This window comes from Rattus norvegicus, chromosome 4 (genome assembly GCF_036323735.1).
Source record: "Rattus norvegicus strain BN/NHsdMcwi chromosome 4, GRCr8, whole genome shotgun sequence".
Classification (NCBI taxonomy): domain Eukaryota; kingdom Metazoa; phylum Chordata; class Mammalia; order Rodentia; family Muridae; genus Rattus; species Rattus norvegicus.
The window spans coordinates 172,237,486-172,262,925 of NC_086022.1; the positions used below are offsets into that span (position 1 = coordinate 172,237,486).

At 45.4% G+C, this 25,440-nt stretch overlaps 1 protein-coding gene and 1 long non-coding RNA gene across 8 annotated transcripts in view; one reads left to right on the top strand and one right to left on the bottom strand.

Moving 5' to 3' along the window:
* The window catches only part of Eps8 (EGFR pathway substrate 8, signaling adaptor), a 172,174-nt gene that overhangs the window by 117,989 nt on the left and 28,745 nt on the right, over positions 1-25,440 (bottom strand). For 3 of the 7 annotated variants that reach the window (XM_063286163.1, XM_063286159.1, XM_063286161.1), the window contains exons 1-2: positions 12,371-17,731; positions 1,030-1,102 (exon numbers count right to left, since the gene is read on the bottom strand). The exons of 1 other annotated variant lie outside the window; for it this stretch is intronic. The gene's annotated coding sequence lies outside the window, so the exon portion shown is untranslated. Of the gene's footprint in view, positions 1-1,029; positions 1,103-12,370; positions 17,732-25,440 lie in introns of those variants that run through there. 3 more of the 7 variants (XM_063286162.1, XM_063286158.1, XM_063286160.1) reach the window with 1 other exon arrangement.
* On the top strand, positions 1,938-5,720 carry LOC134486858 (uncharacterized). Its single transcript, XR_010066294.1, has 2 exons — positions 1,938-2,683; positions 4,265-5,720. It is a non-coding gene; the product is annotated as an uncharacterized LOC134486858 (long non-coding RNA).

Genomic DNA, 25,440 nt, shown 5'->3' on the forward strand with positions numbered 1-25,440 from the left:
AGCAGCTCCAGGCTGCTGGCAGGAAAAAGGAGTCACTTTCCTGAAAGATGTAGCCAGTGGTAATTGCTCAACGCTCCAGTAAGTACCCTCCACCCCACCCTCATGTAAGCAACACTAATTAGACTCCTTGGGCCACACACTAAAGATTACAAAAGTAGAAGAGCTTCTGCGAAGAAGGGTTTCAGTGGGAGAGGGAGAAGGGAAGAGAGAGGGTAATGGGGATATAGAAATAACTGAAATTCATGAATGAAGCGTCAATGATTACAAAACACGTGCACGCAAAGAAACAGCAGGTGGCTTGTATGTTTTGAGGCAGGGTCTCTTGTGTGCCAGACTTTCTATGTAACCAAAGCTTATAGATTATTAAACCATCTCTATCCCCATTAGCTTTCGAACGAATGGGAGACAGATGATGGATTATTTGTTTATTTATTTAGTGTCAGCACAATTGCCGGGCAAATTAGCCCTAGTCTAATTCTCTAACACTAGACTGGCTACTTCCTGGACTGTGCTGCCCCAATGCTTGCTGTTTGGGCTTCTCCTGGGCTATTTCTGCTCTACCAGCCTGTCCTCGGGGTCCATTTCCCTCAGGCACATGCCCCTGGTCCATCCCTTCTGTTCTCTCGTCTTCCTTCTTTGTCTCGAGGTTCCCAACCTGTGACCCATGAACTTAAACTCTGCTTCTTCTACTTCCCCAAGCAAGCGGCTGTAGCCCCAATAGTTTTAAACTGGGGAGCAAGGTTCACTCAACATCACCTAGTGTGCCTGAGGATCTACTCATAGCAGGGGTTATCTTAGGAGTCAGTATTAGCATTTGACTAGATAGCAGCACCAGACCACCCCCACTCCAAGATAATCCTCCAGCCTCCACCTCCCTACTGTTCAGATAGCTAACTAAGGGGTATGCACCTCACCTAGTTTATGCCCTGCTGGGGAAGGAATCCAGGGCTCACTGCACACCAAGGAAGCATCCCACAAATTGAGCTATGTCTCCAGAAAACAGACCAATTATTCTGCGAGAAGACTCACCTCAGAGATGAAAATAATCCCTGGTTCTTGCGCTCACTTCAGTGCACTGAGTGCCGTCTCACATGTAGCTGGCCTGCATATAAAAATAGGACAACAGTAAAATACTCATTTTGAAAGAAAGTATCCAAGCAATAATTGCTTTGCATCATATAAATGGTTCACTGGTGCTTCTCGCTTTAATCTAAATTCAAAATAAAATTCACGACAAAGGGCAGAGCATGCAGAGCAAGGTAGCAGGCTAAGTTTATCACAGGAGCATTCACTCTTGATTTAATCCTTACAGGATCTGAGAGGTTCTGCGCAAACTAATATTTAAGGGGAGATTTGAATGCATGTCTAACACTAAATGGAACAGATATTTAGTTTGGCCTATTTTAATATTTTCTAGCACTCTGTCAACTATAAGTAAAAGAGGCCTGTTTACATATTTCCCATGTACAGTTGCACAGAGGTATTTGACCCAAAGCCTTTTGATAAAAATAGCAACCAAGTTATTTAAACTTGTAGTGAATTATTTTAAAATTTCATGTTATTAAAATGACTGATGCTACTGTAACTTATATGATAAAACATCTTAAGAGATTGGGGAAACAGTTCAGTTGATAAACAATGCTTGCCATACAAGCATGAAGAACGGACTTCAATCCCCAGCACCCATGTGAGAACTGGGTACATTCTAGTGCCCCCAGTAAGGATGGAGAGAAAGGTCACTGTGACTTGCTGGCCAGCCAGTCTCCCTGACTCATGGAGCTTCTGGTCTAGGATCTCTAGGATCTCTATGTCAAGAAACAAGACAGAGTGTTCAAGGAAGACACTATATATATAATATATATATATATATTATATATACATATACACTATATATAGAGATATACACTATATATATATCGTACACACACATCCAAAGATATTTATAATCTTCAAATTCTCACGTTTCAAACCTGTGCTCTCGTTTGTGTGGCTGGATATCTAGAAAATGTACCTGCTTGTGACTGTAAAAATTATATTACTAGACTCAACGAAAAATGAAACGTTATTGTAGTTAGTGAAAATATTAGTGACTCAGGCCCAATAAGTATAATCAGCAATATGTTATAATCAATTTTATATCATAAGGGTTTCCCTCCAATAGCTCACAGCTCAGTGAGAAATACCATCAAAGACAGACATAAATGCTCGTTTTTCTGGTTAATATAACAGAGTATCAGCAAGAGGATGCAGGAGAGTTGGCCTCTCACGGACATTAACAGCTACTGATACTCAATGTCTACACATTTCAACTCAAGGGATATAAAACAGTAACATTCAGCAGGCTGAAGCATAAGATCAAGCCTCAGAGGCTCTCCCTGTTTACTCTGCAAAGAAACTGACAGGGAGCATGGGCTGGGTGGGGTTCAGAGTGGAGCATGCGCTGTGTGAGTCCAGAGTGGAGCATGCGCTGTGTGAGTCCAGAGAGGAGCATGCGCTGTGTGTGTCTAGTGCACATGCTCACTGTACTTGACTTCAACCAACCATGACAACAGCCCTGGGCAGGAGGCTCTTCAATTAGCATGATGTGACAGAAGACACAGACATCAAATCACTTGTCTAAAGGGGCAATGGTCACTGCAGAACCAAAGGCAGCAAAGTCTCTCTGCAGACGCATGCTCCCACGGTAGGTCCAGAGATGACTAAGTAGGGGACGGAACCACTTCATTTTCAGAAGCGCATTCCTCAAAACACAAGATGACTTATGAGCTATCATTGACATGATTTCATGTTCCTTTAAAGCCAATGCTTTTCCATCCTTTTATCATTTACAGATACATATGTATACAGAATTCCACTCTATGACTCTGTAGTCTGCGAGAACTTCTCATGAACATATCAGCTTTCCCCACACAGCTCCTACCATTAAAAACTTTAAAAGAATCGAGCATGTATCCAAGTTTCCTTTTTATAAGCTACACATTACTGAAACAGTAAGAGTAAGGTTTCATATGAAAGTATTCTAGGTAAAAGGGAGAAAACTTGGTGGTTATTATAATCAAAATTTACACGCGCACACACACACACACACGCCCCAAAGCCTGAGTATTTAGGCAAAAGAGCAGAGAGAAAAACAATCTCACAAAATGTTTCTCACTGGGGAGGAGGGATCTACTGTACAACAAGGAGGAAAGGAAGCAAGCAATATGGAGAGAGAAAAGGAAAGATGAACAGAGGCAAAGAGGAAGGAAAAACTCAAATTTGGTTTCAATCCTGGTTCTTTCTACCACTTCCCCACACAAGCGCATAAATTTGCACAAGACAGAGGGACACTGTGCTACTCAAAGGGAGACTGGAATCACCTGCTGTTAGGAAACTCCACAGGGCAAATGGAGCTGCCTTAGGGAGCAGAATATGAGTAGAACTGAGTCCTATCAGTCAGAGAGCTTTATTGAGTCTTTGACTAGAAGTCTTTGCCAAAAAGACCTCTGTGAGACTACTAACATGTCGGACACTAACTGAATACCTAGTAATATTTGGACAATGACAATGAAATTATAGTCAAATCTTTTAGAAGTATTGATATATAGGAGAATAACAGATGCTGTATTTAATTTAATATATTTAAGGATTGAAGTTTGATTGACTTTGTAAGGGAGGATATAAACAAATGTATAGCTGAGCGTGGTGCACTTGGCTATAATTCCAGCACTTGGAGGGTGAGAGGTAAGGTCAGGCCCAACTTGGGCTACAGAGTGAGACCTTTATACAAACACACACAAGCAACAACCTGAAGCGGGACAGAAACAAAGCAAGAGGGGCCAAGGATTAGCAACCGCGGAAGCTATGATTATACTGCGTTCGTTATACTATTCTACTATACATATACTTTCATATATACATGAATTATTTGATGGTATACTTTAAAAAAGCAAGATGTTATATCAAAAAACTTGTATATTATAATAGAAACATTAAAAATACTAATTTAAAGTTTAGCCACCTGATCCCAGAAGGTAACATACTTGTTTTCACTAACTAGCAACAGTAACCAGTGCCTCAGATAGAAGGCATTTCTCACAATACCTCACTTAACATGTTACATTCCTTTTGCTACTAACTGCTAATGTCCTTATTGGTAATAACAGCACACCAAGTTCTCTGCAAAGTAATGATTGCTTAAAACTATTGGAAAATTGCCAGGCTCTAGGGGGTTGGTTCCATTAGCAGTTGTTTTGTTAAGGATCTGTTTTTATTGTTTCTCTAGATGTGTGCCTCCTGTGTATCTGTATGGGAGCATGTGCACATTGAGTGCAGGTACCCAAGGAGGCCAGAAGAGGGCGCTGGATCCCTGAAGCTAGAGTCACAGACTGTTGTGAGCTATACAATATGGATGCTGGGAACCAAACTTGGATCTTCTGCAAATACAGCAAGGGCTCCTGATCACCAAACCACTCCATCCCCCACTCTCCTGTGACCCCCCCCACTCTCCTGTGGGTGTCATTTACTTCCAAAGTTTGTATTCACCTTTTATTGGCCTGGGGCACGCTACTGAAGGACATGGAATGAACCAATTGGTAAATGACGGCTTATGTTCTTCAAGACTGCATGATGGATTTGGAGGTTAAATTATTACAAATTCTCAGGTGACGAGGTGGAATTGGGCATAAATTGATGGAAAGAAAAAAGCATTTGAAGTTCAATTTTGGTTTTATTACCTAGGAGCTTTTTATCCTGCAAGTTAGGACAAAAAAAAAAAAAAGAAAGAAAGAAAAAGAAAAAGAAAAAGAAAAAGAAAAAGAAAACCTTTCTTCCATCCAGTGTGGCAAGGTAGCATTCAATTTGGTAGGTCAGCATTCAGGGACCAGCACTAGAATTCTCACCATCTGGTGTGTGGCTGTGCTTAAGTATGAATCATTATATATATGAAACATCTCAGATATTTTAATATTTTATATAAACTGCATTATTCTGAGTACCTAGTGTTAAATATTTAGTAGCAGATTTTCTCATTGTCAGCACCTAATTATTTTTCTGATATCTAACATTTTTATATTAACTATCGACTCACTTCCAAAAATGCCAAGAACAATCCCCGTGGTTATAAATGAACATCAAGAAACACATCTGAAGTACTCTTGCATAGTGCAGCCTGGAGTAATTGGTTATCCTTCACTAACCGACCAGATTTTGTCTGTAATTTTTACTGATCTAAATTGTAGTGGATACATGAATGTCACTAGAAAAATTCAAAGACTGACTTCTGAGATGGCTGATTTAGCGGTCATGTTCACCCAACTGGGAGGTGAGAACTTCACCTGAGGAATTGTCTCCATGAGAGACCGGCCTGTGAGGGTGTCTTTGGGGCCTTTCCTTTATTGCTAATTATCATGGGAGGGCCCAGCCCACTCTGGTGATCCTGAGCTGTATTTGAAAGTTATTTGAGAAGAAAAGAAAGAGGTAAAGGAGGGGAGAGTAGGGAAGAGAAAGAGAGAAGACAGGAGAGAGAACTGGTCACCAAGTAGCTTTCCTCCATGGTTCCTGCCTCTGCTCCTGCCCTGCCTTCCTTCGGAGACAGACCCAGCATCTAAGTCAAAACAGCCTTTCCTCCCCGGGTTGCTTTTGGTCAGTGTCTTTCATCAGAGCAACAGTAAAGTAAGCTAAGACGGCTTCTTCCAATTTTGGAGCAACTGCCGCACCTAGATTAAAATATATCGGAGTAATTCTTTGTACTTGGTGATCAGTCTCCCATTCTTAGAAACTCCTCGCCTTCAGAAATAAAGTATCAGCCAAAAACCAGCTTTCTCTGAGCCCACGCGATGGGACACCTAGGGGCATTTCTATCATGTGGTAGCAACATTTGTTTGCAGATCCGTCTCATAGTCAGATGCACGTGGCCAAAGGAGAGAGCAGGACACATACATGTTTCCTTGTGATGGAGTCCCAGCCTGCAGAATGCCTGGTAGCAGGAGGTGTTTAATAAGCGACGGGGGCATTCACCCGTGAGTATGTCCATCCCAGGGCTTGTGGGTTGGACCTGCCATGGGTTGGAGATGGTCTGACTGTGTCTCACAAATGGTCACAGACAGGAGGTTTGGTGGTTCACCTTTAACAGTTTCGTGGAAGTTAATTAGGTCAGTGGGGTAGGGGGAAATTGCTGTCCTCAGAAGAGATTAATGCTGGTCTCAGAAGAGAGCTAGCTCTTCTCACAAAATGAGCAAGCATGATGGTTGACTCTCTGCCTCCCTGTCCTGTTATAGAATTGCTGTCACAGGTGCTCCTATCGTTGTAACATGGTTTGTCATCATCAGTCCCTCACCAGGGGCTAGACCAGGGGGCTGTCCTGCCTCGAACTTTCAGCCTCTAAGAGCATGAGCCAAGTAAGCCTCTTTACTTTTAAGGCGTCCAACCCCGGGGACCTTATTATAGCATTAGAAAAGTGTCATAATACAAAATTCTCGAGGTGGTGCACAATTAAATATTCCATGTGGAAATCTACCAACCTGGGGCTGGAATCTCGGGAGAGCTTCACCTGGGTTTCACCACTGTCCCCCTGGTCCACAGAGGCCACACTTCCTCCCATTAATTCCCACCCACAACAGCCTGTGTCTCTGAAGTCAAGGTTGCCTAGTCCTAGGGCCTGCCCTCTGCAGTACTCACACTTGCTTTCCCTCTTGAAGAACATTTTCAGTTTATTCACACATGCGTACGATGTACCACTGTGATCACCTTCATTCCCAGTTGCTCCCCCAACTCCTCTCAGGCCCACGCTCCCTCCTCCCACCAAATCCAAAATGTGCTATCCACATCGAGGGTGTGGAGCCAAGCACTGGAGCATCATACATTTAGAAGGAGCCACGCCCTTAAAAATAAAAACCAGACTCCGCTCCCCGGATAAGTCATCAACTGTCATTAGCTCCTCGCTGGGGTGAAGGCTCAGGAGCCCCTCCCATTCCACTATATAACGTCGTCTGGCTTTACTGTGTCTTACTCAGGCCATTATGTCTGAACTGCTAACTCTTAGCAGCATTTTACACACTGGGTACGACATCACACACATGATGCTTTTGAGTCATGCCATCTTCTTAGTCACCCAGTTGCCTGGGAGTACACAGTACTCTCATGCTACGGTGAAGGGCTGAGGTCTAAGGAGGTCGTAAAACCTGTTCAGAGTCCCAAAGTCATCGAACAGGATCTGACTGACAACAGAGTTCCCGGTCTCCATCCCTGAGTCTCCTGAACAGGACATTGTTAATTTGGGGCATCGACTTCACTGTATTAAGGGATACCTAGTTGGCTGTGGAGCTCTGGGTCTGAGCACGCCAGCGAGCATGGTTCTGGAGGTCAGTCTGCTGAGTGGGGTCCATCTTTCCTGACTGTAACCAGTTACCCCCCAATCAACTGGAGGTATAAATGGAACACTGGGGTAGCAGAAGAGTCAGTTGCTACTCTCTCTTCCCGATCCAGGATGCTCATTTTCTTTTGCCTTGCCATGTCAGAGCTCCATGGTCTCTGGCTTTTAGACTGAAACGTGGGTCTTCCCTACCAGGCTCTCAAGAGTTGGTCCTTAAGTCTGAGAATTACATCAATGGCTTCCCTAATGCTGAGGCTTCTGGACCCGTCACAGCTACCAATGTCCTTGGTTCTCTGATATGAAGAGAGCCCACGGTAAGCTGTCCCAGCCGCCATCCTTGTGAGACAAATCCCTTCTCATCCTCCTCTATCTCTGTCGCTCCGTTGGCCTCTTCTCTCAGGAGACCCTGACTAATGCAGGAGTACACCAGTAAACAAAGCTTGTCACAAAAGCCTCTATCGGTCCCTTGAGGTCACTCTAAGTGTTTTAATGAGCTTTTAAAAGGTGATGTTAGTGTCCTTGTGGGAGCTGTCACTCTTCTCTCTCCGTTCTCTGACACACAGAGAACACTAGTCAGAACATGTCACTCTCAGGTGGCTGTGAGGATGGGGATGGAAATCAGGCTCAAAGGAAAAAAAACCCTAGATTTGAAGACTAGAAAACCTCAAATTAATGGATATAGCACATCATTGAATAAAGGTCTAGTACTAAGTCTTAAAAACTGTAGATCATGGAGCTGGATAAACAGCTCAGAGGTGAAGAGCATTTGCTGTTCTTCTAGAAGACCTGAGTTTGGTGCACAACAGCCATGTATGTCAGTGTCTTATAGCAGCCTGTAACTCCATGGGACCAGACACCGTGTTCTGGCTTCTGCAGGTAACTGCAGTCGTGCACACGCCTGCGCAGAGATAGATAATTACAAATAAAAAAATTAATCCCGATAAACAACTGTAGGTCACAGGCAAGAACCCACACTAAATTCACTAAATGGAATGAAAATTCTGAGGTACAAAGCTACCTCAGGATCTAGATTCCCACCAGAACTCTGGCTAACGTCGGGAGAAGCGGCACGAGCTCAGGAGTGAACCAGTTTTTCCCAGGTTCTAGCTCACCTCTGCCAACTACTGCCTGACTTTGGGAAGCCCACTGGTTAACACACTGAGCCTCCGTTCCCAGGTGCATAAAATAGAGGGGTGATCCGGCGGACGGGAAGATGCAGAGGAGTACGGTAACATACCGCGATGTCTACGACCAACTGGAGCATAGCCACATCATAAAAAGAGCAGGAAACACTTTAAAAATATATTCAGAGCCCTCTGTGTTCAAAAGGAGCTCTAGACGAGAAAGTTAACGGGGAGAGAGAGGCTCTCAAGCTCAGAGCCAGCAGTGGAGCTGGACTCTCTTCCACCAGTGACCTCTCCCAGGGAAGAATAGTTGAGAAAACTGTCCCGCATCATGTGACCTGTGCACCAGTCCAGCCTGCACTCAGGGACATGAGATCCACTTTGAGGAAAGCAGGGGCTTCATCACATTTGCCCGACACTGACCTTTGAATTTGCATTCTGTGCCTGACAGAGCAGAGCAAAGATCAAAGCATCTGCTCCTCACGTGCATCCCCCGCCCCCTTTGGACTCCTTCAAAATGGCGGCTGTACCTGGGGAGTCCGGAAGAGAGTCGGGCTGATGGAATCACGGTCCTTTAGTTTGGCGTATTGGTTACTTTTCTCAGTCCTCTGACAAAAGCAGCTTAAGAAAGACTGCTTTATTTTAGCTCACAGTCCGAGAATGCTGTCAAGTCATGGTAAGGGGAGGCCCGGTGGCAGAAGGATGGGGTGTCTGGCCATGTTGCACGTGCTAACAGGAGTCGGATGAGTGCTGGTACTCAGTTCACTCTCTCATAGCTAGTCCCCTTTGTACTGTCAAAGACTCCAATCCGTAGTATAGCACCACACACACATCCTGAGCATGAGTCTGCCATCCTACGGAATTAAATCTACAGGATTCCCTCAAGGACACACCTGGAGGTGGATCACCTAGGTAACTCTCTAAACTGATCAATGAAATAAATAAGGCAGTGGTTATCTCAGGGAGGTTCTCTGGCACGCCCAGTGCAGATCCCCGGGAAACTCTGACGCTGTTGTTTGAAGGTTGGCCACCAGCAATTTCATTGGTCCGTCTACAAAAGAGAATGACTTCCCTACCCTGGGCCCTGCATATTTTCAATTTACTCGAGCCCTGCTCATTCTGTAGACAGCTTAGTTCTTCCTTCCGTGTCTACAACAGGAGACAGGTGTTTACTTAGCATCTATCAACTCTCCAGGCAAAGGCCATGGGAAATCACAAGCTGCTCTAGAGGGAGATCAAGCAAACCATTCCCATTGTGTTGTGGCACCGGAATAATCAACATTAACACTTCGTGACCAAGGAAATGGAAGGCACCATCTACACAGAGCTGGTCACTCACAGAAACATCGCTTGTAAAACAAAAGGACCTGGTTCCTTCCTGTTTCTCCCTATGAAATAACCTTGACACCTAATTCTTCCTCATTCCACCAGCCCTTAAAGTAACTAACTGAAGGTGGAAGCCATCAGCTGCACAGTTCATGAAGCTGGTCAGTGGAGAGCAGGCTAGCACTCGAGCGCTTGCTGACCCCAGGCACTGCTCACAGCAGAAACCAAATTCCCCCCTTCCTTTCCTTACCTGTAGTGTTCTTAGATGCCAGGCTCATTCCAAAGTATTTTACATACCTAACAATTTAATTTTCTTACAAATGCATGGTGATGAATATGACTACTACTCTGTTTTGGAGAGGAGAAAAACTAAAGGATGGAGACTTTGGTATCTTATAATTCAGCAGTAACTTCAAACCTTGGTAGATCATTACAAAAACAAGACACAGCTGAAAGCCAGGGTACAGGAAGGTCCCGCACACTGAGTAACAGTGGAAAGTGTCAGTAAACACTGTTTCATGTATGTGTGAAGCCTGGGGAGATGCTCACCTCAGTAGGTAAAATGCCTGCTGTCCAAGCATGAGGAACTGAGTTTGGATCCCCAGCCACCACATGGAACTTGCCCAGATCCTCAGGTCTTGGGAGGCAAAGACAGGAGGACACCCCACTCCGCCCGCACTCTCTGGCCAGCCAATCTAGCAGAAATATGCCCAGTTCCTGGTTCGGTGAGAGGTCCTGTCAAATAAAACTAAGGTGGGTGTACTGAAGGAAGTCACACAGTGCTGACCCCTGGACTCCATGTATTTAAGGATGAGCAGCATGTACACACACACACATACACACCACACACACAGAGAGAGAGAGAGAGAGACAGAGAGAGACAGAGACAGAGACAAAGAGAGACAGAGAGAGAGAGAGAGAGTTGTTTGTAGACTAAATTAACAACTGAGCCACTCACTCATGTTTTAAACAGTACATACAGAAGAAAATGCTACCTGCCTCAAAGAACTGACTTTAAATACACACTTTTTAACATCTAACTGCTCACCAAGGCTGAATCCTTCAACATGCTCCAGTCCTCCTCTGAGAACAGCCTAGAAGAGGGAAGCTCGCCCATGCAAATGTGCATACATTCCCCATCACAGCCATAAAAGACATCAGGATTGACCATCTCACTCCAATGTGGACCCCCAAGCCTGGAAATCCCCTTCTTCACTAGAAAGGGCTGAGACTGAATCCCACAGGTAACAGAGAACCAAATTGTATACACTCTCTATGTTAGACACTGCGGGCCACTCAGAGTTTGGACTTTGTGACTAGGTACCCTCCAAAGAAGATTTTTTAATAACTCCCTCAACAAGGCTGTTTAGCAAGCACTGCTCACAAATAGAGGGCTCTAGTTATTCACCTTCAAACCCTTACCCGTGCACAAGATTGCAACAATGTTATCCCAGTCCTAAAGTTTACACAGACCACACAGAAACCCCTCAGGTTCTCCAGAGAAACATCAACTGCCTTTGGATCCAATTTCACCTGCCAGGTATGATGCTGCCTACCTATAATCCCAGCACACAGGAGCCTGAGGCTGGACTTGCCATGAGTCTGGCTTACCTAGGGCGTTCAAGGCCAGCCTTGGATACATGAGAACAAAAAAATGAAAGAAAGTAGACCACCTCTGGGGAAAAAAACTGGAGGTAGGGGGATGGAAAGGGGGGCAGAAAGGGAGGGAACGGGGAAAGGAGAAGCAGTGAAGGGGGGAGGAGGAAAGGAGAGAAAGAAAGAGAAGGTAGGAAGAGAGGGATGGGGAGGAATATAATTTTAAAACAACAAATGATGAGCAGCTATGACAAATGAAACTGGCTACCATTGCTACACCGCACTACGGAGATGACAACCAGTGTGCTCATCTTTACAATTCCATGAAGCCACGGTGGCCATGATGGATGGAACTGCAAAGCCCACTGATGTTTTTATTGGAGAAAATTATACACCGTACAATAAGGCCAGCAAAGGTCTTTCGGAGGTGAACCAGTCTACACCAGTTCCTTAACCAGGGATCTCAGTTGCTGACACATCTAATAACATTTTGTTGGCAGAGGTATTTTTTTTTTTCTCGAAGCATCAGTCGCAGCAAGACTTTCTAGAATTAAACTGTCCCCAGTGGCTGTGTGTAGGCATTCTGTTGGTTGTTGTTGTTGTTGTTGTGGTTGTTGTTGTTGTTTGTGGCATGCTGTCCTACTAGGCAGGCCTTGCAATCTGATCTGCAAAGCCTTACTTGGCATCTGGAAAGCTGTCTTATCACTACACAGGGAAATGGGGAGACCCTGCCTCAAAACAGTAATAATAATAAAAAAAATTCAAGATGGCAAGATTTGCGTAATTATCACCCAGCTTTTTAGAGTGCCTTATTCTGAGGCAAAACAAGTATCTCTCCCTGAGTGATTAGTTCTAATTGCCAACCTGAATCACCCTAAAATCATCTAGACAGAGTTTTAGTCAGGGTTTCTATTCCTGCACAAACATCATGACCAAGAAGCAAGTTGGGGAGGAAAGGGTTGATTCAGCTTACATTTCCACATTGCTGTTCATCACCAAAGGAAGTCAGGACTGGAACTCTAGCAGGTCAGGAAGCAGGAGCTGATGCAGAGGCCATGGAGGGATATTGCTTAATGTCTTGCTTCCCCTGGTTTGCTCAGCTTGCTCTCTTATAGAACCCAGGACTAACAGCCCAGGGATGGCACCACCCACAATGGGCTGGGTCCTCCTACTCTTGATCACTAATTGAGAAAATGCCTTACAGCTGGATCTCATGGAGGCATTTCCTCAAGGGAGGCTCCTTTCTCTGTGATAACTCCAGCTTGTGTCAAGTTGACACACAGAACCAGCCAGCACACAGAGATTCTCAATGAGGGATTGCTTGGATAAGTGGGTCGGTGGATAAGGGGGAGAGCTCTTTCATTAACTGAGTTGAAGTGAGAACAAACCCACTGTGGGAGGTACCATTCCCTGGGCTTGAGTCCCAAATTGTGTGCCAGTAAACAAATCCAGGCTGCATACTAAGCATGTGTGCCTTTCACCCTCTCTGCTGTTCCCTTCAGGTAAGACGTGACTAGCTCCCTGCATACCAGAGACTCCAACACCCTGGAGTGATGGATGAAGCAGGACCTGAATCCTAAGTCAAATCAACCATCAAACATTTCTCCCTTAGGTTGATTTTTTTTTTGGGTGGGGGTGGGGTGGGGCGTGGGAGTCACACCACTAGAAATGAAACTAGGACACTCTGGAGCCCATGGTCCATGATAATCCTGCTTCTTAGCCTCACTTGAGACCAACCTGGGGCCATATCTGTCAGGAGCTCCTGTATCAAGGTGGTCAGTCTCACAGTGGACTCTGTTCTGAAACAGCTTCCCCTAGTCCCCTCCTACTGCAAAAATCCTCAGACAGCTGGGCTAACAGGGCTGTTTTCTTCAGCACTGCCTATACTGGTTAGAGTGAATTCACATGGAGTAAATGCTCAGAAACAAAGAATGTAGCTTCCCAAAGCAGATTGACAGAGCTGATCTCCACAAGTGATGCCTAGTCAAGTGACCTTCTACCTAACCTGGTAACATTCTACCTAGCCTGGTAACATTCTACCTAGCCTAGTAAGCTTCTACCTACTCTGGTAACCTTCTACTTAGTCTAGTCATCTTCTGTAACATGTTAGCTCTTTCTTTATAGAAATTTTCAATTGCTGAACACATTTGGTCCTGCTCACTCGAAAGCTTCTCTGTTCTAATGTAAGGGCTTGGCTAACGAAGTGATTTCATTTGGTTCTCTCAAGTACGCAGCCCAATTTACTAATGCCGAATTGAAGTGGGTAACGAGCATGGTTGGTGTGGTTACGTAAAAGTACTTACTCTTAGTACACAAACAAGCTCACTCCGATCATTTTTAAACATTAAAAACACATTTTTTTTTTAAATCAGTAGCTGGTTAATTTGAAAGGTACCAATTTAGAAATGTTGTAGGCCAAATTATCTTTGTGAGGAACTGTGCTGAGAAACCCCCCTCTATGTGAGCAACAATCTGTTAGTTAGAGAATGGCTCTCCCTGAACACAGCAGCTGGCACCAGACTAATGAATGCTGTGCGCAGCCATCATGAATGGGAGGAGCTGAAGGGTGGTAAATGCAGTGGCTGTACAGGGTACTGAGAACGAGCAGCAGGTGAGCGCTCAGCCAGCCCTAAATAAGACTGGGGTGGTTTGAATGAAAATGGCTTCCACAGGCTTTTCGATGATTAGTCTCCAGTTGTTAAAACGATGTGAGAAGGATTAGAAGGTTTGGCCTCCTTGAGGAGGGATGCCCTTTTTGGAAGAGGTGGAGCGTTGTTGGAGAAAGCAAGTGCATGGCTTTGTTGGAGAAGATGTGGCCTTGATGCGGGAGGCAAGGCTCTGTTGGGGAGGTGTGGCTTTGATGGAAGAGGTATGGCCTTGTTGGAAGAGGTGTGGTGTTAGAGGATGTGTGGCCTTGGAGGAGGTGTGACCTTTTGGAGGAGGCAGGGCTTTGCTGGGGAGGTGTGGCCTTGTGAGAGGAGGTGTGGCCTTGTTAGGGGAGGTGTGGCCTACTTAGAGGAGGTGTGGCCTTGTTGGAGGAGGGCACATCAATGGGGGCATGCTTTGAGGTTTCAAAAGACTAGCACCTTTCCCAGTGTCTCTCTCTATCCCTGCCTCATGGTTGTGTCTCAAAACATGAGCTCTTAGATCCTGCAAGAGCACCATACCCGGCTGCTCACTGCCGTGTTCCCAACCGTGATGATCATGAAGTCTAACCTCCAGAAACTGTAAGTACCAAATTAAATGCTTTCTATTGTATGTTGCCTTGGTTATGGTGTTTTATCACAGCAAACAGGAAAGTAACTAAGACAACAGCATTGACACCATCCGTGCTAAGGCTCAGAGAGCACTACAGCAGAGGGTATGGAGAAGCATTGCAAAAGGCCATGTTCTGAGCAAGCCTCTGTAATCACAAACTCTCTGCAACTGCAGAAGACTGCAAGGAAGGCCTCAGAGGACCCCACCTCACTAGTGAGCTATTTCCTACACATAAGATTCAAGGAGAGGGGGCTGGGGATTTAGCTCAGTGGTAGAGCACTTACCTAGGAAGCGCAAGGCCCTGGGTTCGGTCCCCAGCTCCGAAAAAAAAAAAAAAAAAAAGAACCAAAAAAAAAAAAAAAAAAAGATTCAAGGAGAGGAGTCACTGCCTTCAGTTGTACACACTGGTGACCCCACCAGGATCCAATGGATGGCTCTCAATCCAGTGGTCACACAGATAGCACTGGCTAAACTAAATGGTCATAAAACAAAACTTTGAAAGATAAAGGTGAGTGGGAAAGAACAACAGGGAGGGGGAAGGGGAAAGAGGAGATAAGGGGCGAGAGAGAGAGAGAGAGAAAGAGAGAGAGAGAGAGAGAAAGAAAGAGAGAGAGAGAGAGATCACAAGGGGAGAACACATGTGTGAAATTGTCAAAGAAGTAAATTAACTAAAAAAAAATAACAAAAAACAAAACAAAACAAAAAAACAGTTCGAGTGAGGAAATAATAACCAGGGAGAGCCCCACCCCCACCCCAGTAGTCAGTACATTTACAGTAAGATAGATTCAGTGGAGCAGAGGTGTCATCTAGCAATCCAGAGCCACGGGGGCCCGATTTTCACACTGGGCAGGACAAAGGATCACATTTAAGAGAAGGCCTAGCTCATCACTCATGCCCAGGATGGCACAGAACTTGCTGTTAAGTGGCCTCTTCCAAATTCCATCACTGAATAACCCACAGCTAACATCAAGACCCATGGCCTCTCAACCTGGGAGTCCTTAGCGATCACATGCAGGTCACTATAACAAGCCCACTGTGGCATCCCAAATACAAAATGTTTTGAAAACTGCCCAAGTGCCACACAGACGGAAACTGGGACATGATCTAAGCTGCAGTCAAAAGTCTAATGTTCGCCAACTCAGAGTTGTTTTCTGTTACCCAAGTAATCTACCCAGTGGGTGACTTGGAGAAACTTGGAGCAGAGAGCGAAGAATCATCTCCCACTGTACCCACTTTCCTAAGTTTCCATACGTCTTGCTTTGTTTTGTTTTAAGTGAGACACACAAAACACTATACAATTATTTCAGGCAGCTAAGTGCTTGAACACCTTCTTGCAGAGATCTCCAGGGAGGAAAATGCCACGGCTCCCTTGGTGTTTTTGCTTAAGGAACTGAACATTGCAGGCAAGACTAAGCAAACAGGCAAGTTATCGATATTATCTCTGTTTGATAAAAAGAACCACCTCCGGCTGGTTCAAAACACTAGACACATGGTTCTATCCTGCAACGTGTTCCTGGCACGGAAAGACACAACACACAACAGGCTCCTTTATTTTTTTCTTTCTTTCAAATTTTCTCCTGGAGGACATATAAATACCCAGTGCCTGGAAAGGGAGAAACGAATCTCACCTCCCAGTTTTTATGATGGAATGCTAACCCTGACACCTGCTACCAAAAATGTGTAATTTTTTTTTTCTGTCACACAGAACATCAGTGAGGCTTGGGCTTGTTGGGTTCCTGTCAACCTCCTGGGGACAGCAAGTGTAGAAAGAATTCTAATCTGTCCCAGATAGAGAAGGTAAAGCCCACATACCATTCCCAAGCTCTACATCAGTGCTCCTTTGGAAGAGATGAATTGCAAATGCTCCCGTTTACAGAACGAACACATGGATGGCATTGTCTGTCTGTGATCATACCCAAGGCTGCCGCTGAAGAGCAACGGAAGAAGTACAGGTCTGAAAGGGCATCATTCAAGCTGGAGAGATGGCTCAGGGGCAAGGGTTTGCATGACAGCATGAGGATCTAAGTCTGATCTCTCTGCTCATGTAAGGAGTCCAGGGCGACAGTACCCACCTGTACCCAGGGACGAAAGGCAGAGACAGGGGATGCCAGGGGCTCCCAGTCAGTCAGTCAGTCAGTCAGTCTAGCCAAGTGTTAACCGCCAGGTTCAATGAGAGCTTCCATCTCCAAAGATAAGGTGACAAGCCATTGAAGAAGAAATCCTACACTGACTTCAAGCTTCCACACATGTACATATAGCCATACACCCACACAACACCACACACACACACACCCCTGAATCTGTGAGTCTGCATGGAGCTGTCCTTACAAATAAGAATTTTTTTTTAAACCTACATCTTTTTTGTTTGTTTTAGGTTCTGACAGTGTCCCGTTATTTTAATATATTACTTTATCATTTCTGCCTGTGGTATTTCATTGACAGGTCATGCATCATAAGCCATCGAGATTCTCATCTGCTCCTTGTGTTTTGATTGTGAAATGTCCCCGGTAGCCTCATATGTTCAAACACGTGGTCCCTAGCTGGTGGTACTGTTTGGAAAAGTTGTAGAAACTTTAGGAGGTAGAGCCTCCCTGGAGGAAATGGATCTCATGTATTTTGCTCGAAGCAATGAAAACAAAAAAGCCGACTGACTTGCCATCACCACTCCTGATGGTAACTAAGAGCAGAGAGTACACAGGTCAACGCTACTCTGAAACGCTGAGCCAGCACCCGGCACTGACTGTTCAATACACGGTCGCACACGCGTCGATGGAATGAATCACTGAACTTCTCCAGCAGTAAGCTCGGTCCTTAGACCAAACAACCTCCCCAAAAGAAGCCACATCTTTCACTTCTTCATCCTCCCTGTGCTTCCTGGAGCTGAGCTGTGCTCACAGCGGGGACTCCGTAAATATTTGACAATGACAGCAATGACAACGGCAAGGAGACGCACCAACCCGACCAAGGGAGCGCACAGCACACTGCTCACCATCAGAAGAGATTGTAAGTCACTACAGTCTCCTCTGTGCCTTGCCTTCCAACAGTGTTCCTCTAGGAAATGCGAATCCCTTACCGTCTGGTATTCTCGAGCTTCAGTAACTTCAAGCCTCATGTCTTTTTCCCAACCCCCCCCCCCCCACTTAGGTCCAACGTTTCAGATAATAATCACCTTCTGATTCTTCCTGCTGGGGACACCTGACTCCAACCTGCAGGGTGCTTGGAGAAAGACAGAAAGATGCCAAGCAGCCATGACGGACAGTAGCCTCCCTCCCTGTAGAGCACCCACCTGCCACAGTGTGTGTACGCCATGGCACTGCCCTCATTCCAACTCCAGTTTTAGTGTAGACCTGGCAGCAGCATTCTTGATTAGCAAGCCCGGCTTTACGCTCGGCCTTCACAGCAAACATATACGCCTACACACACACACACACACACACACACACACACACACACACACACACACACACCAAAACGATTTCTATTTTCATACGAAACCATTCTTACTATAGTCTGGTAGGATATGGCTCCATAAGAAGGTCAAACAGTTGATGAATAGAAACCTATAAGTGAAATGACTTCATATGTGTCCATGGAGATAAACTCTGCCCCTTGGCTTCATCATGGGTCCTGCTATAAGTACCTTTCACTTTCCTATAATGTCGACATTTGGAAAGTAAACATCTTCATGGTCTAAAGCAGACCCAGTTGGCTGGACATGGTGGTCTATGCCAGTAATCCAGTAATTTGGGAAGTGGAGGCGATCAGGTCAGAAGTTCAAGACCAGTTAGTGTGAGACCAGTCTGGGCTACATAAGACCCTGTCTCGAATTGATTAATTAATAATAAATAAGTATAAATAAATCAGATGGACCAGGCTACAGTATTCAAGTACATACAGAGGTGAGTCTGTCACTTAGAAAGTCTCCCTGAGTTCTGCCTTGAAGAAGCCCCAGCAGCAATTAACCCCTTAACCTCCAGAATGGAACTCATGGACGTATTTCACCACTTGTACTTGAAGAACAGGGTATTTATAACCACAACTTCTATTCAAGTGGCACTGAGTAGAAGCCGACTTCCAGCATCCATGTGTCAACGGGCCAGCTATCCACTTAAGCAACTTTTAGAGGCATATGTCAGATCATACCCACCAATTCAGACCCTGGACTTTACTTGAAAATGAGTGGCTTGTGGTTTAAAAAAACAAAAAACAAAACAAAACAAAAAACCAAAAAAAAAAAAAAAACCCAAACCCCTGCATTTTCTTTATAAGAGTGCTTACTCCAAGAACAGACACGATGAGGAGAAAAGATCTAGCGGTCACAGCCAATCCTCAAACAACAAGGAGCAAGTCTGACCTCAGCATTCAAGACTCTACATCGCACCTCCACACTCCCAATATTTATTTTTTTCATTTGTCAAACATATGTGGAGCTATAGCAATGTATGCTTTGATAACCACTGGAGTCCTTAAAAGCTCACATCCCTCTGGTCAAACCCATTAGTGCAGGCTACCTCCTCCTTCTCATGCAGCAAAATGCAACAACATGGCTCATGAATGGAGACATGCTGTGTTAACCACTTTTCATATTGCTTGTGTGTGAACAAATACTTTGAAAGAAGCAGCTTAGGGTGTAAAGATTTCCTTCCAGCTTACAGTTCAAAGTGACACAGTCCACTACCACCAGAAGTCAAGGCAGGAGGAGCAGGAGACAGCTGGTCACCTTGTACCCATAGTCAGGAAGCAAACAGAGAAGAATGCTGGTGCTCAGACCTCCACAGACATAGCCAGAGGTGTTTCCATGGTGATTGCAAATCCCATCAAGTTGACAATGAAAGATTAACCTCACACATACCAATCTCTCATGCTCTGTCCACGTTCTTCCCCTCTCTCCTCCTCAGTATTGCTCTATAAAATTCCACAATTCAGACAGTATGGGGATGCTAACTAACTAGATGGCTATTGGGGAAACTGAGGCTCAAGGGCTTTCATCTGAAGTGTCAGGTGGGGAAGGAGGCAGACTAAAGGGAATCTGGGAAGGTTTCTAAAGCCGTGACAAAGAGTCAACAAAGAGAATCTGTGACCTGCCTGGGTCTACAGTACAGTTCAGAATTCCACCAAATAAACATGACAGAGATCCAGGAACCAACTCAAGACTCAAGACTAATAACCAATCAGCAACAGCCACCATAACTGTCTAGACAGAAGCTCCTGGGGCAAGATGGCTCAGGAGTTAAGAGCATGCTGTAATTAAGAGTAATTAAGATCAAGAGCTGGCTGCTCTTCCAGAGGACCCGGATCCGATTCCCAGCACCCACGTGGCAGCTTACAAGTCCAGGCCCGGGAAGTTATATACTGTCTGGCCTCCTCAGAAACTACATGCACATGTATGTGGTACACAGATCAACACACAGAAAAAGCAGGCATAGACATACGATAATTTAAAAAAAAAAAAATAGAAGCTCTTAATTGGGCATTTAAAATTCTCCCACAGGCAGAGTGGGCCCCATAACCTGGTCTGAGACTTTGAATAAGAGCGAAATACTCCCAAAGGTAAAAGAAAAGTAATTTAAGGCTGCAGAGCCCCGGGGAGTGTTTCTGAGGTTTCCCATTGTCTCAGAAAAAGATCCCAACTGCTAGGTGTGACTCCCTACTCACAGGCGGGAGCTGACAGGCAAGGGTACGAGAAATCTGACCCACCCAAGCGGTCATGACCCTAGCAGCGATGACACTAATAAATGATATTAATACGGAAGGAAAGATAATTAGTTAATTATAACCATTTATCGAGAACTTACTGGCTGGCCCCGTCTCCCATTTTTCTTTTCGCTTTCATTTTGTTTGGCACCTAATGGCTTTAAACACTTTAGAATCTGGATCCTCCTTTCTGCAGGAGAAGACTCCACGGGAAGAGAAGGCAAGGTGCCTTCCTTACGGCACCAGCAACAGAAGCTGTGTCATTGGGCTGCTCTGTGGGACAAGGGGATTTGTAGGACACATCGCCGTTTACTGAGACCACTGGGCCTTGCTTATGTTACTTACATCAAATCACAGAAACCCAAGCTACTGTCTGCGGATGCAAGGCCCACGTGAAGGAACCCTGTGTAATAATCTCGGTTCCCTTTGGGGGATTTCTTCTTGATGACTGTTCATGCGCCTCTGACTACAATGAGACCAGAAGTCAATTTATACCAGCTACAGATACTGTTAGTGTCATACACTGTAATAAGAATAATATAATCTAAGCACAAAAGTCCAAGAATTATGAGATCTTGGGGGGGATATATTATACTCAAAGGGGAGCCTTTTGTGTGCTCCTGTCTCGTGGCTATTAGGAAATAGCTGCACGTTACCGGGTTCTGAGGCTGTTTCATTCATCCAGGCTCAGTAAGGGTGTGTCCAACATCCGCTGTGCTAACTGGTTCAGTCTAATTCCAATCTGCCCACCTCCTCCAGGCCCACTAAGGAAGCCTTTTCATCTAGCCGGAATGGCTGGTTCCACTTACTTCAACCAAGGGACTCCAAGCTTTTTATAACCCAAATAAACCCCTATCAGCAGTACTTCAGTTACAAATGCAAACAAAGCTATGTAAATATTAAGTAACAGTAAGGGCAATTAGTATTTGCACAGGCTCACTCCTACAAGGGAAGAGACAGCTGGGCATTTTATCCTAGACCTGAGGAGGCTGAAGAAAGGCCTGGGTTGATGGTCCGCCCACTAGGTCGCCATCTGGCCTGGGACCAAACAACAACAGAACTTGGCAAGGCCACTGCCTCACTGGGCGTCCAACTGGGCATCTGCCTTATCCCAATGGACACACTTTGGGGACACAGTTTCACACCATTCTTTGGCTGTGTGAGTTCTCTCTGTGTGCCAACGGGGTATGAGGGGGAAGATTCTGTCACCCTAGGTATCAGCCTGACCTCAGTTAAGACACTTGTTCTATTTGGAGAAAAAGAATTTCAATGAATTCTATTCTGTTAACTCCCAAACCGGAACAGGAGGCAAGCTGGAGTTGACGGGACTCTGCTCTTGGCAGCAGAGTGAAGAATAAGACTAGAAATCCTAAACCTTCCCATGCTACAGCATCGTAACCCTCAGAGGGGCTCAAGGACAGTAAAGTTGCAGAAGAACGCTCCTGCTCCACTCAGTAGCTGATCTGGGCAAAGTCTAGACTGGCTAACTAGTCATCGAGGAATTAGAAAATGCCAGAGAACAACAGTGATCACGTCTGTTACCACCAATGAAAACAACCAGTAACTTTTCCCCACAACTGGTAATTACCTCTCTCCCTGAACACCTACACCATTCGTCCCAAGCAAACCAACTATAAGATTTAGCTAGAAAAGAACTGGTGAGATGGCTCAGTGGGTAAGAGTGCTTGCTTAACGTGACAGAGGACTGGGGCTCAGTCCCTGGGATTCATATAAAGGTGTGAGAAGAGAACAGACTCCACAGAGTTGTCCTCCGACCTCTACGTGTACACCACACTATCTGTACACACACAACACACAGCCCACATAAATAAATTCCAGACAGACAAACAGAAAGACAGATTTGGGCTAAAGAGATGAGTCAGCCATTAAAAGCACTTGTCTGTTCTTCCAGAGGACCCAGGTCCAGTTTCCACCACCCATATGACGATTCACAACCATCTCTAACTCCAGTTCTAGGGAATGTTATGCCCTCTTCTGGCCTCCACAGGCATTGCACTCATGTGCTACACACCCTTATATGCAGGCAAATACTCACAGACATAAAATAAAGAAAAATATTTTTCAAATGAAAGAAGTTGTTTGGGCCTGGTAATAGCCACTGTGTATGCCTAAAATGTCAACACACGGGAGGGGCAGACAGGAAGGTCAGGAATTCAAAGTCATCCTCAGCTACGTAGTAAGTTTGAGACCAGCCTGTGCTATATAAAAACTTGTTTGAAAATAAAAAAGGGAAGGAGAAAGGGAGGGAGGGAGGGAGGGAGGGAGGGAGGGAGGGAGGGAGGGAGGGAGGGAGGGAGTTGGGAAACAGACATCAAACAAACTGCAACAGTATTAGTGTTTTCCATTTTCAGTGTTGAGCCAGAGTTCCAAAATGGTGAAGCCCTGCAAATACTAAAGGATGCTGCCCGCCTCTCTGACACCTTAGGCCCTTGGGGCTGCAGCCCCCAAAACAGTCTGCAGGCCTGAGGCAAGCACACCCTAATGCCATGTGGAAGTCAGCTCAGCCTGGCACTCCTAGCTGCTTCAGCCAATTGCAGCTCTCGGTGGGGATTTGTGTGTGGAAAGCTCTCGCAGGGGATCCTCTGGGACTTTCAGCCGATACACTGTTTTCTTGTTTTTAGGACACCAGGCCCTCCTCACTGACATTTAGAACGTGTTATCGCAAAGCCACCTGAACAGCAGTGGTAGGTACCTTCTTCTCTTGGATTCTCTGCTCCAAAGTGCTTAAGCAGGTCTCTCCTCTGTCCCCAAAGCCACAGTTCATTCCAAATGGAGCCCTGGGCTCCACTCCTCTCCTTCACCGCCGGGCAGCAGTCAGGTCTTCTCTCATGATTCCTCCCCGTCCTCTTCTTACTCAACCCTGTCGCTCCATTTCTCAATGCGGCCACCCCCACAGAGCCAAACAACACTGAAAAGCACATTGTTCCGATCAGCATCCCGTTCCGGTGTAAGTTTTCCGGTGGGAAGGTGACTTCACATGGCTGCCTTACTCTTCCGACAAGGCAGTCTACCAGCTACTTACTCAGCATGTATACTGTTAGGTATCATAAGTGATTGGAGATGACCTAAGGGACACATGCATGCAGGTGTCAACTACAAGACAACATCACACACACACACACACACACACACACACACACACACACACACACACACACGGTGACCTTCACGGATTTCAGTGACCTGAGGGAAATGCAAACTGAAGCAGGCTCGGTGGATACTAAGAGATGATTCCAGAAGAAGCATATCCACTGCTGTTTGGCTCAACCTCCCAAAGCAGAGCAAATCGCCATCTTTCTCTGTCCCTTCTAACTCTCCACTGGCCAGGGCTCATCTATACTGGGATTTCCCGTTCTCTGACCACACTTCTCCAGATAACACGAGAGCACTCCTTAGCAGGAATCCCTTGGAAGAAATAGTCCTAAATATTCAATCAAGGGCCTCTATCAGGGAAGCCGTAGACCTCATAAGAGAGTTAAAAATGCTGAGCCTGGAAAAACTATCAAAGGGCTGGGCCCAAGAAACATGCATAGGGATTTTCCTCCTCATTTGTCTTAAATCATATATTACAGCAAGAACTTTAAATGGGATTTGGGATTCTAAAAGTCCAAGTAAATCTGCCAGTATGGAATCTAAATTAGACAAAGAGGCGCCTTCTCCCTTTATCAGAGATCTGTGGTTCTTATCAACAGACGGAATTCAGAAATCCTACCAAATCAACGGGGGTTGTAAAGCCGGGTTTGCCCTAGGCTGCAGAGGTGGCTGAGTAGATCAGAGCATTTCCTGTTCTCACAGTAGGGGGACCTGAGTTCAGTTTCCAGCACCCAAGCCAGGCAGCTCACAAGCACCTGTAACTCCAGCTCCAGGGGATCTGACACCTTCTTCTGGCTTCCATGTGCGTACGCACGCAGGGGTGTGGTATACACTTACAAGCACAAGCACACACATATGGATAAAAATAAATCAGCCAATACCAAGTAGACAGCTCCAAAGCCATGTACATATAAGCGACCCTCAACAGACGGTAGATCGTAGTCATTCATATACCTATGTATGCCTAACAGTAGTTCCAGAAAAAGCACGCATGAATCTGAGAGGGAAGGGGCAGTTATGGGAGGGGTTCAAGGGAGAAAGTATGTAATTACATATTATTTTAAAAAAAAAAACCTGCAAAAAGCCATTTGGATGAGAAAAAGAAGTACTTTGACATTCTAAAGGAGGTAATAAAAATTTTATCTGAAAGATAAGAATAAATCTAAAAAAAAAAAAAAAAGGTGGAAAGCAATAAAGGAAGGCATCCAATGTCAACGTCTAGCTCCCACGTGTGCGTGCACCAGTGTGTTCACACAGATACACAAGTGCATGCATGTGGGATAGGTAATTTCATATGATATAGAATTAAATATTGATGTGTAACTGCGGAAGACTGTTCTGTTCAAAGCGACAGTTCCCTTTATTTTACTTCTTAATGGCGGTGAAGACTGATTTTTCTCCATGATAGGGAGATCTGTTACCATCACCATGACCCACCATCCCTAGTAACAGTCCCCCTGCTGTTACTGGCTTAGGTTGTGCTTTAGGCAAGTTTGTTTAACTTGCGCATCATTGATTTACGACTGAGTCAAAAAGCTCCCCAATTCTTATAAGTTTGGAAGAATGGTTAGTTATTAGCTCTCCGCTAGTCGGGATTCAGAAGCTCCTTGGCTGGTGCGGTTTGTCTATTCCATCACGGGTTAGACCGCAACTGCCCGAAGTGCATGCTGGGAGATGGAAACCACCCCTGGCTGTCAGCTCAGCATCCTCATGGACCCTCCTGGCCTGGGCATCCCCACAGTGAAACACTGGGTAAGAAAGGGTCCACCTTAAATCCCAGTGGGTGGCTTCCTCCTCACTGTGGGCTGTCTCAAGTCCTTGCCTGAATGGGGGATGAGCAGCAAGTCCTCCCTCCTCAGTCGGAACAGGCGTCAGTCACACTTTATAGAACAGATGCGGCCTGGCGACCTGCAGTAGTGCAGTTATCTTTGGGAAGAAAAAAAAAATCGGCCACCATCTAAATCGAATTCGTGGTGG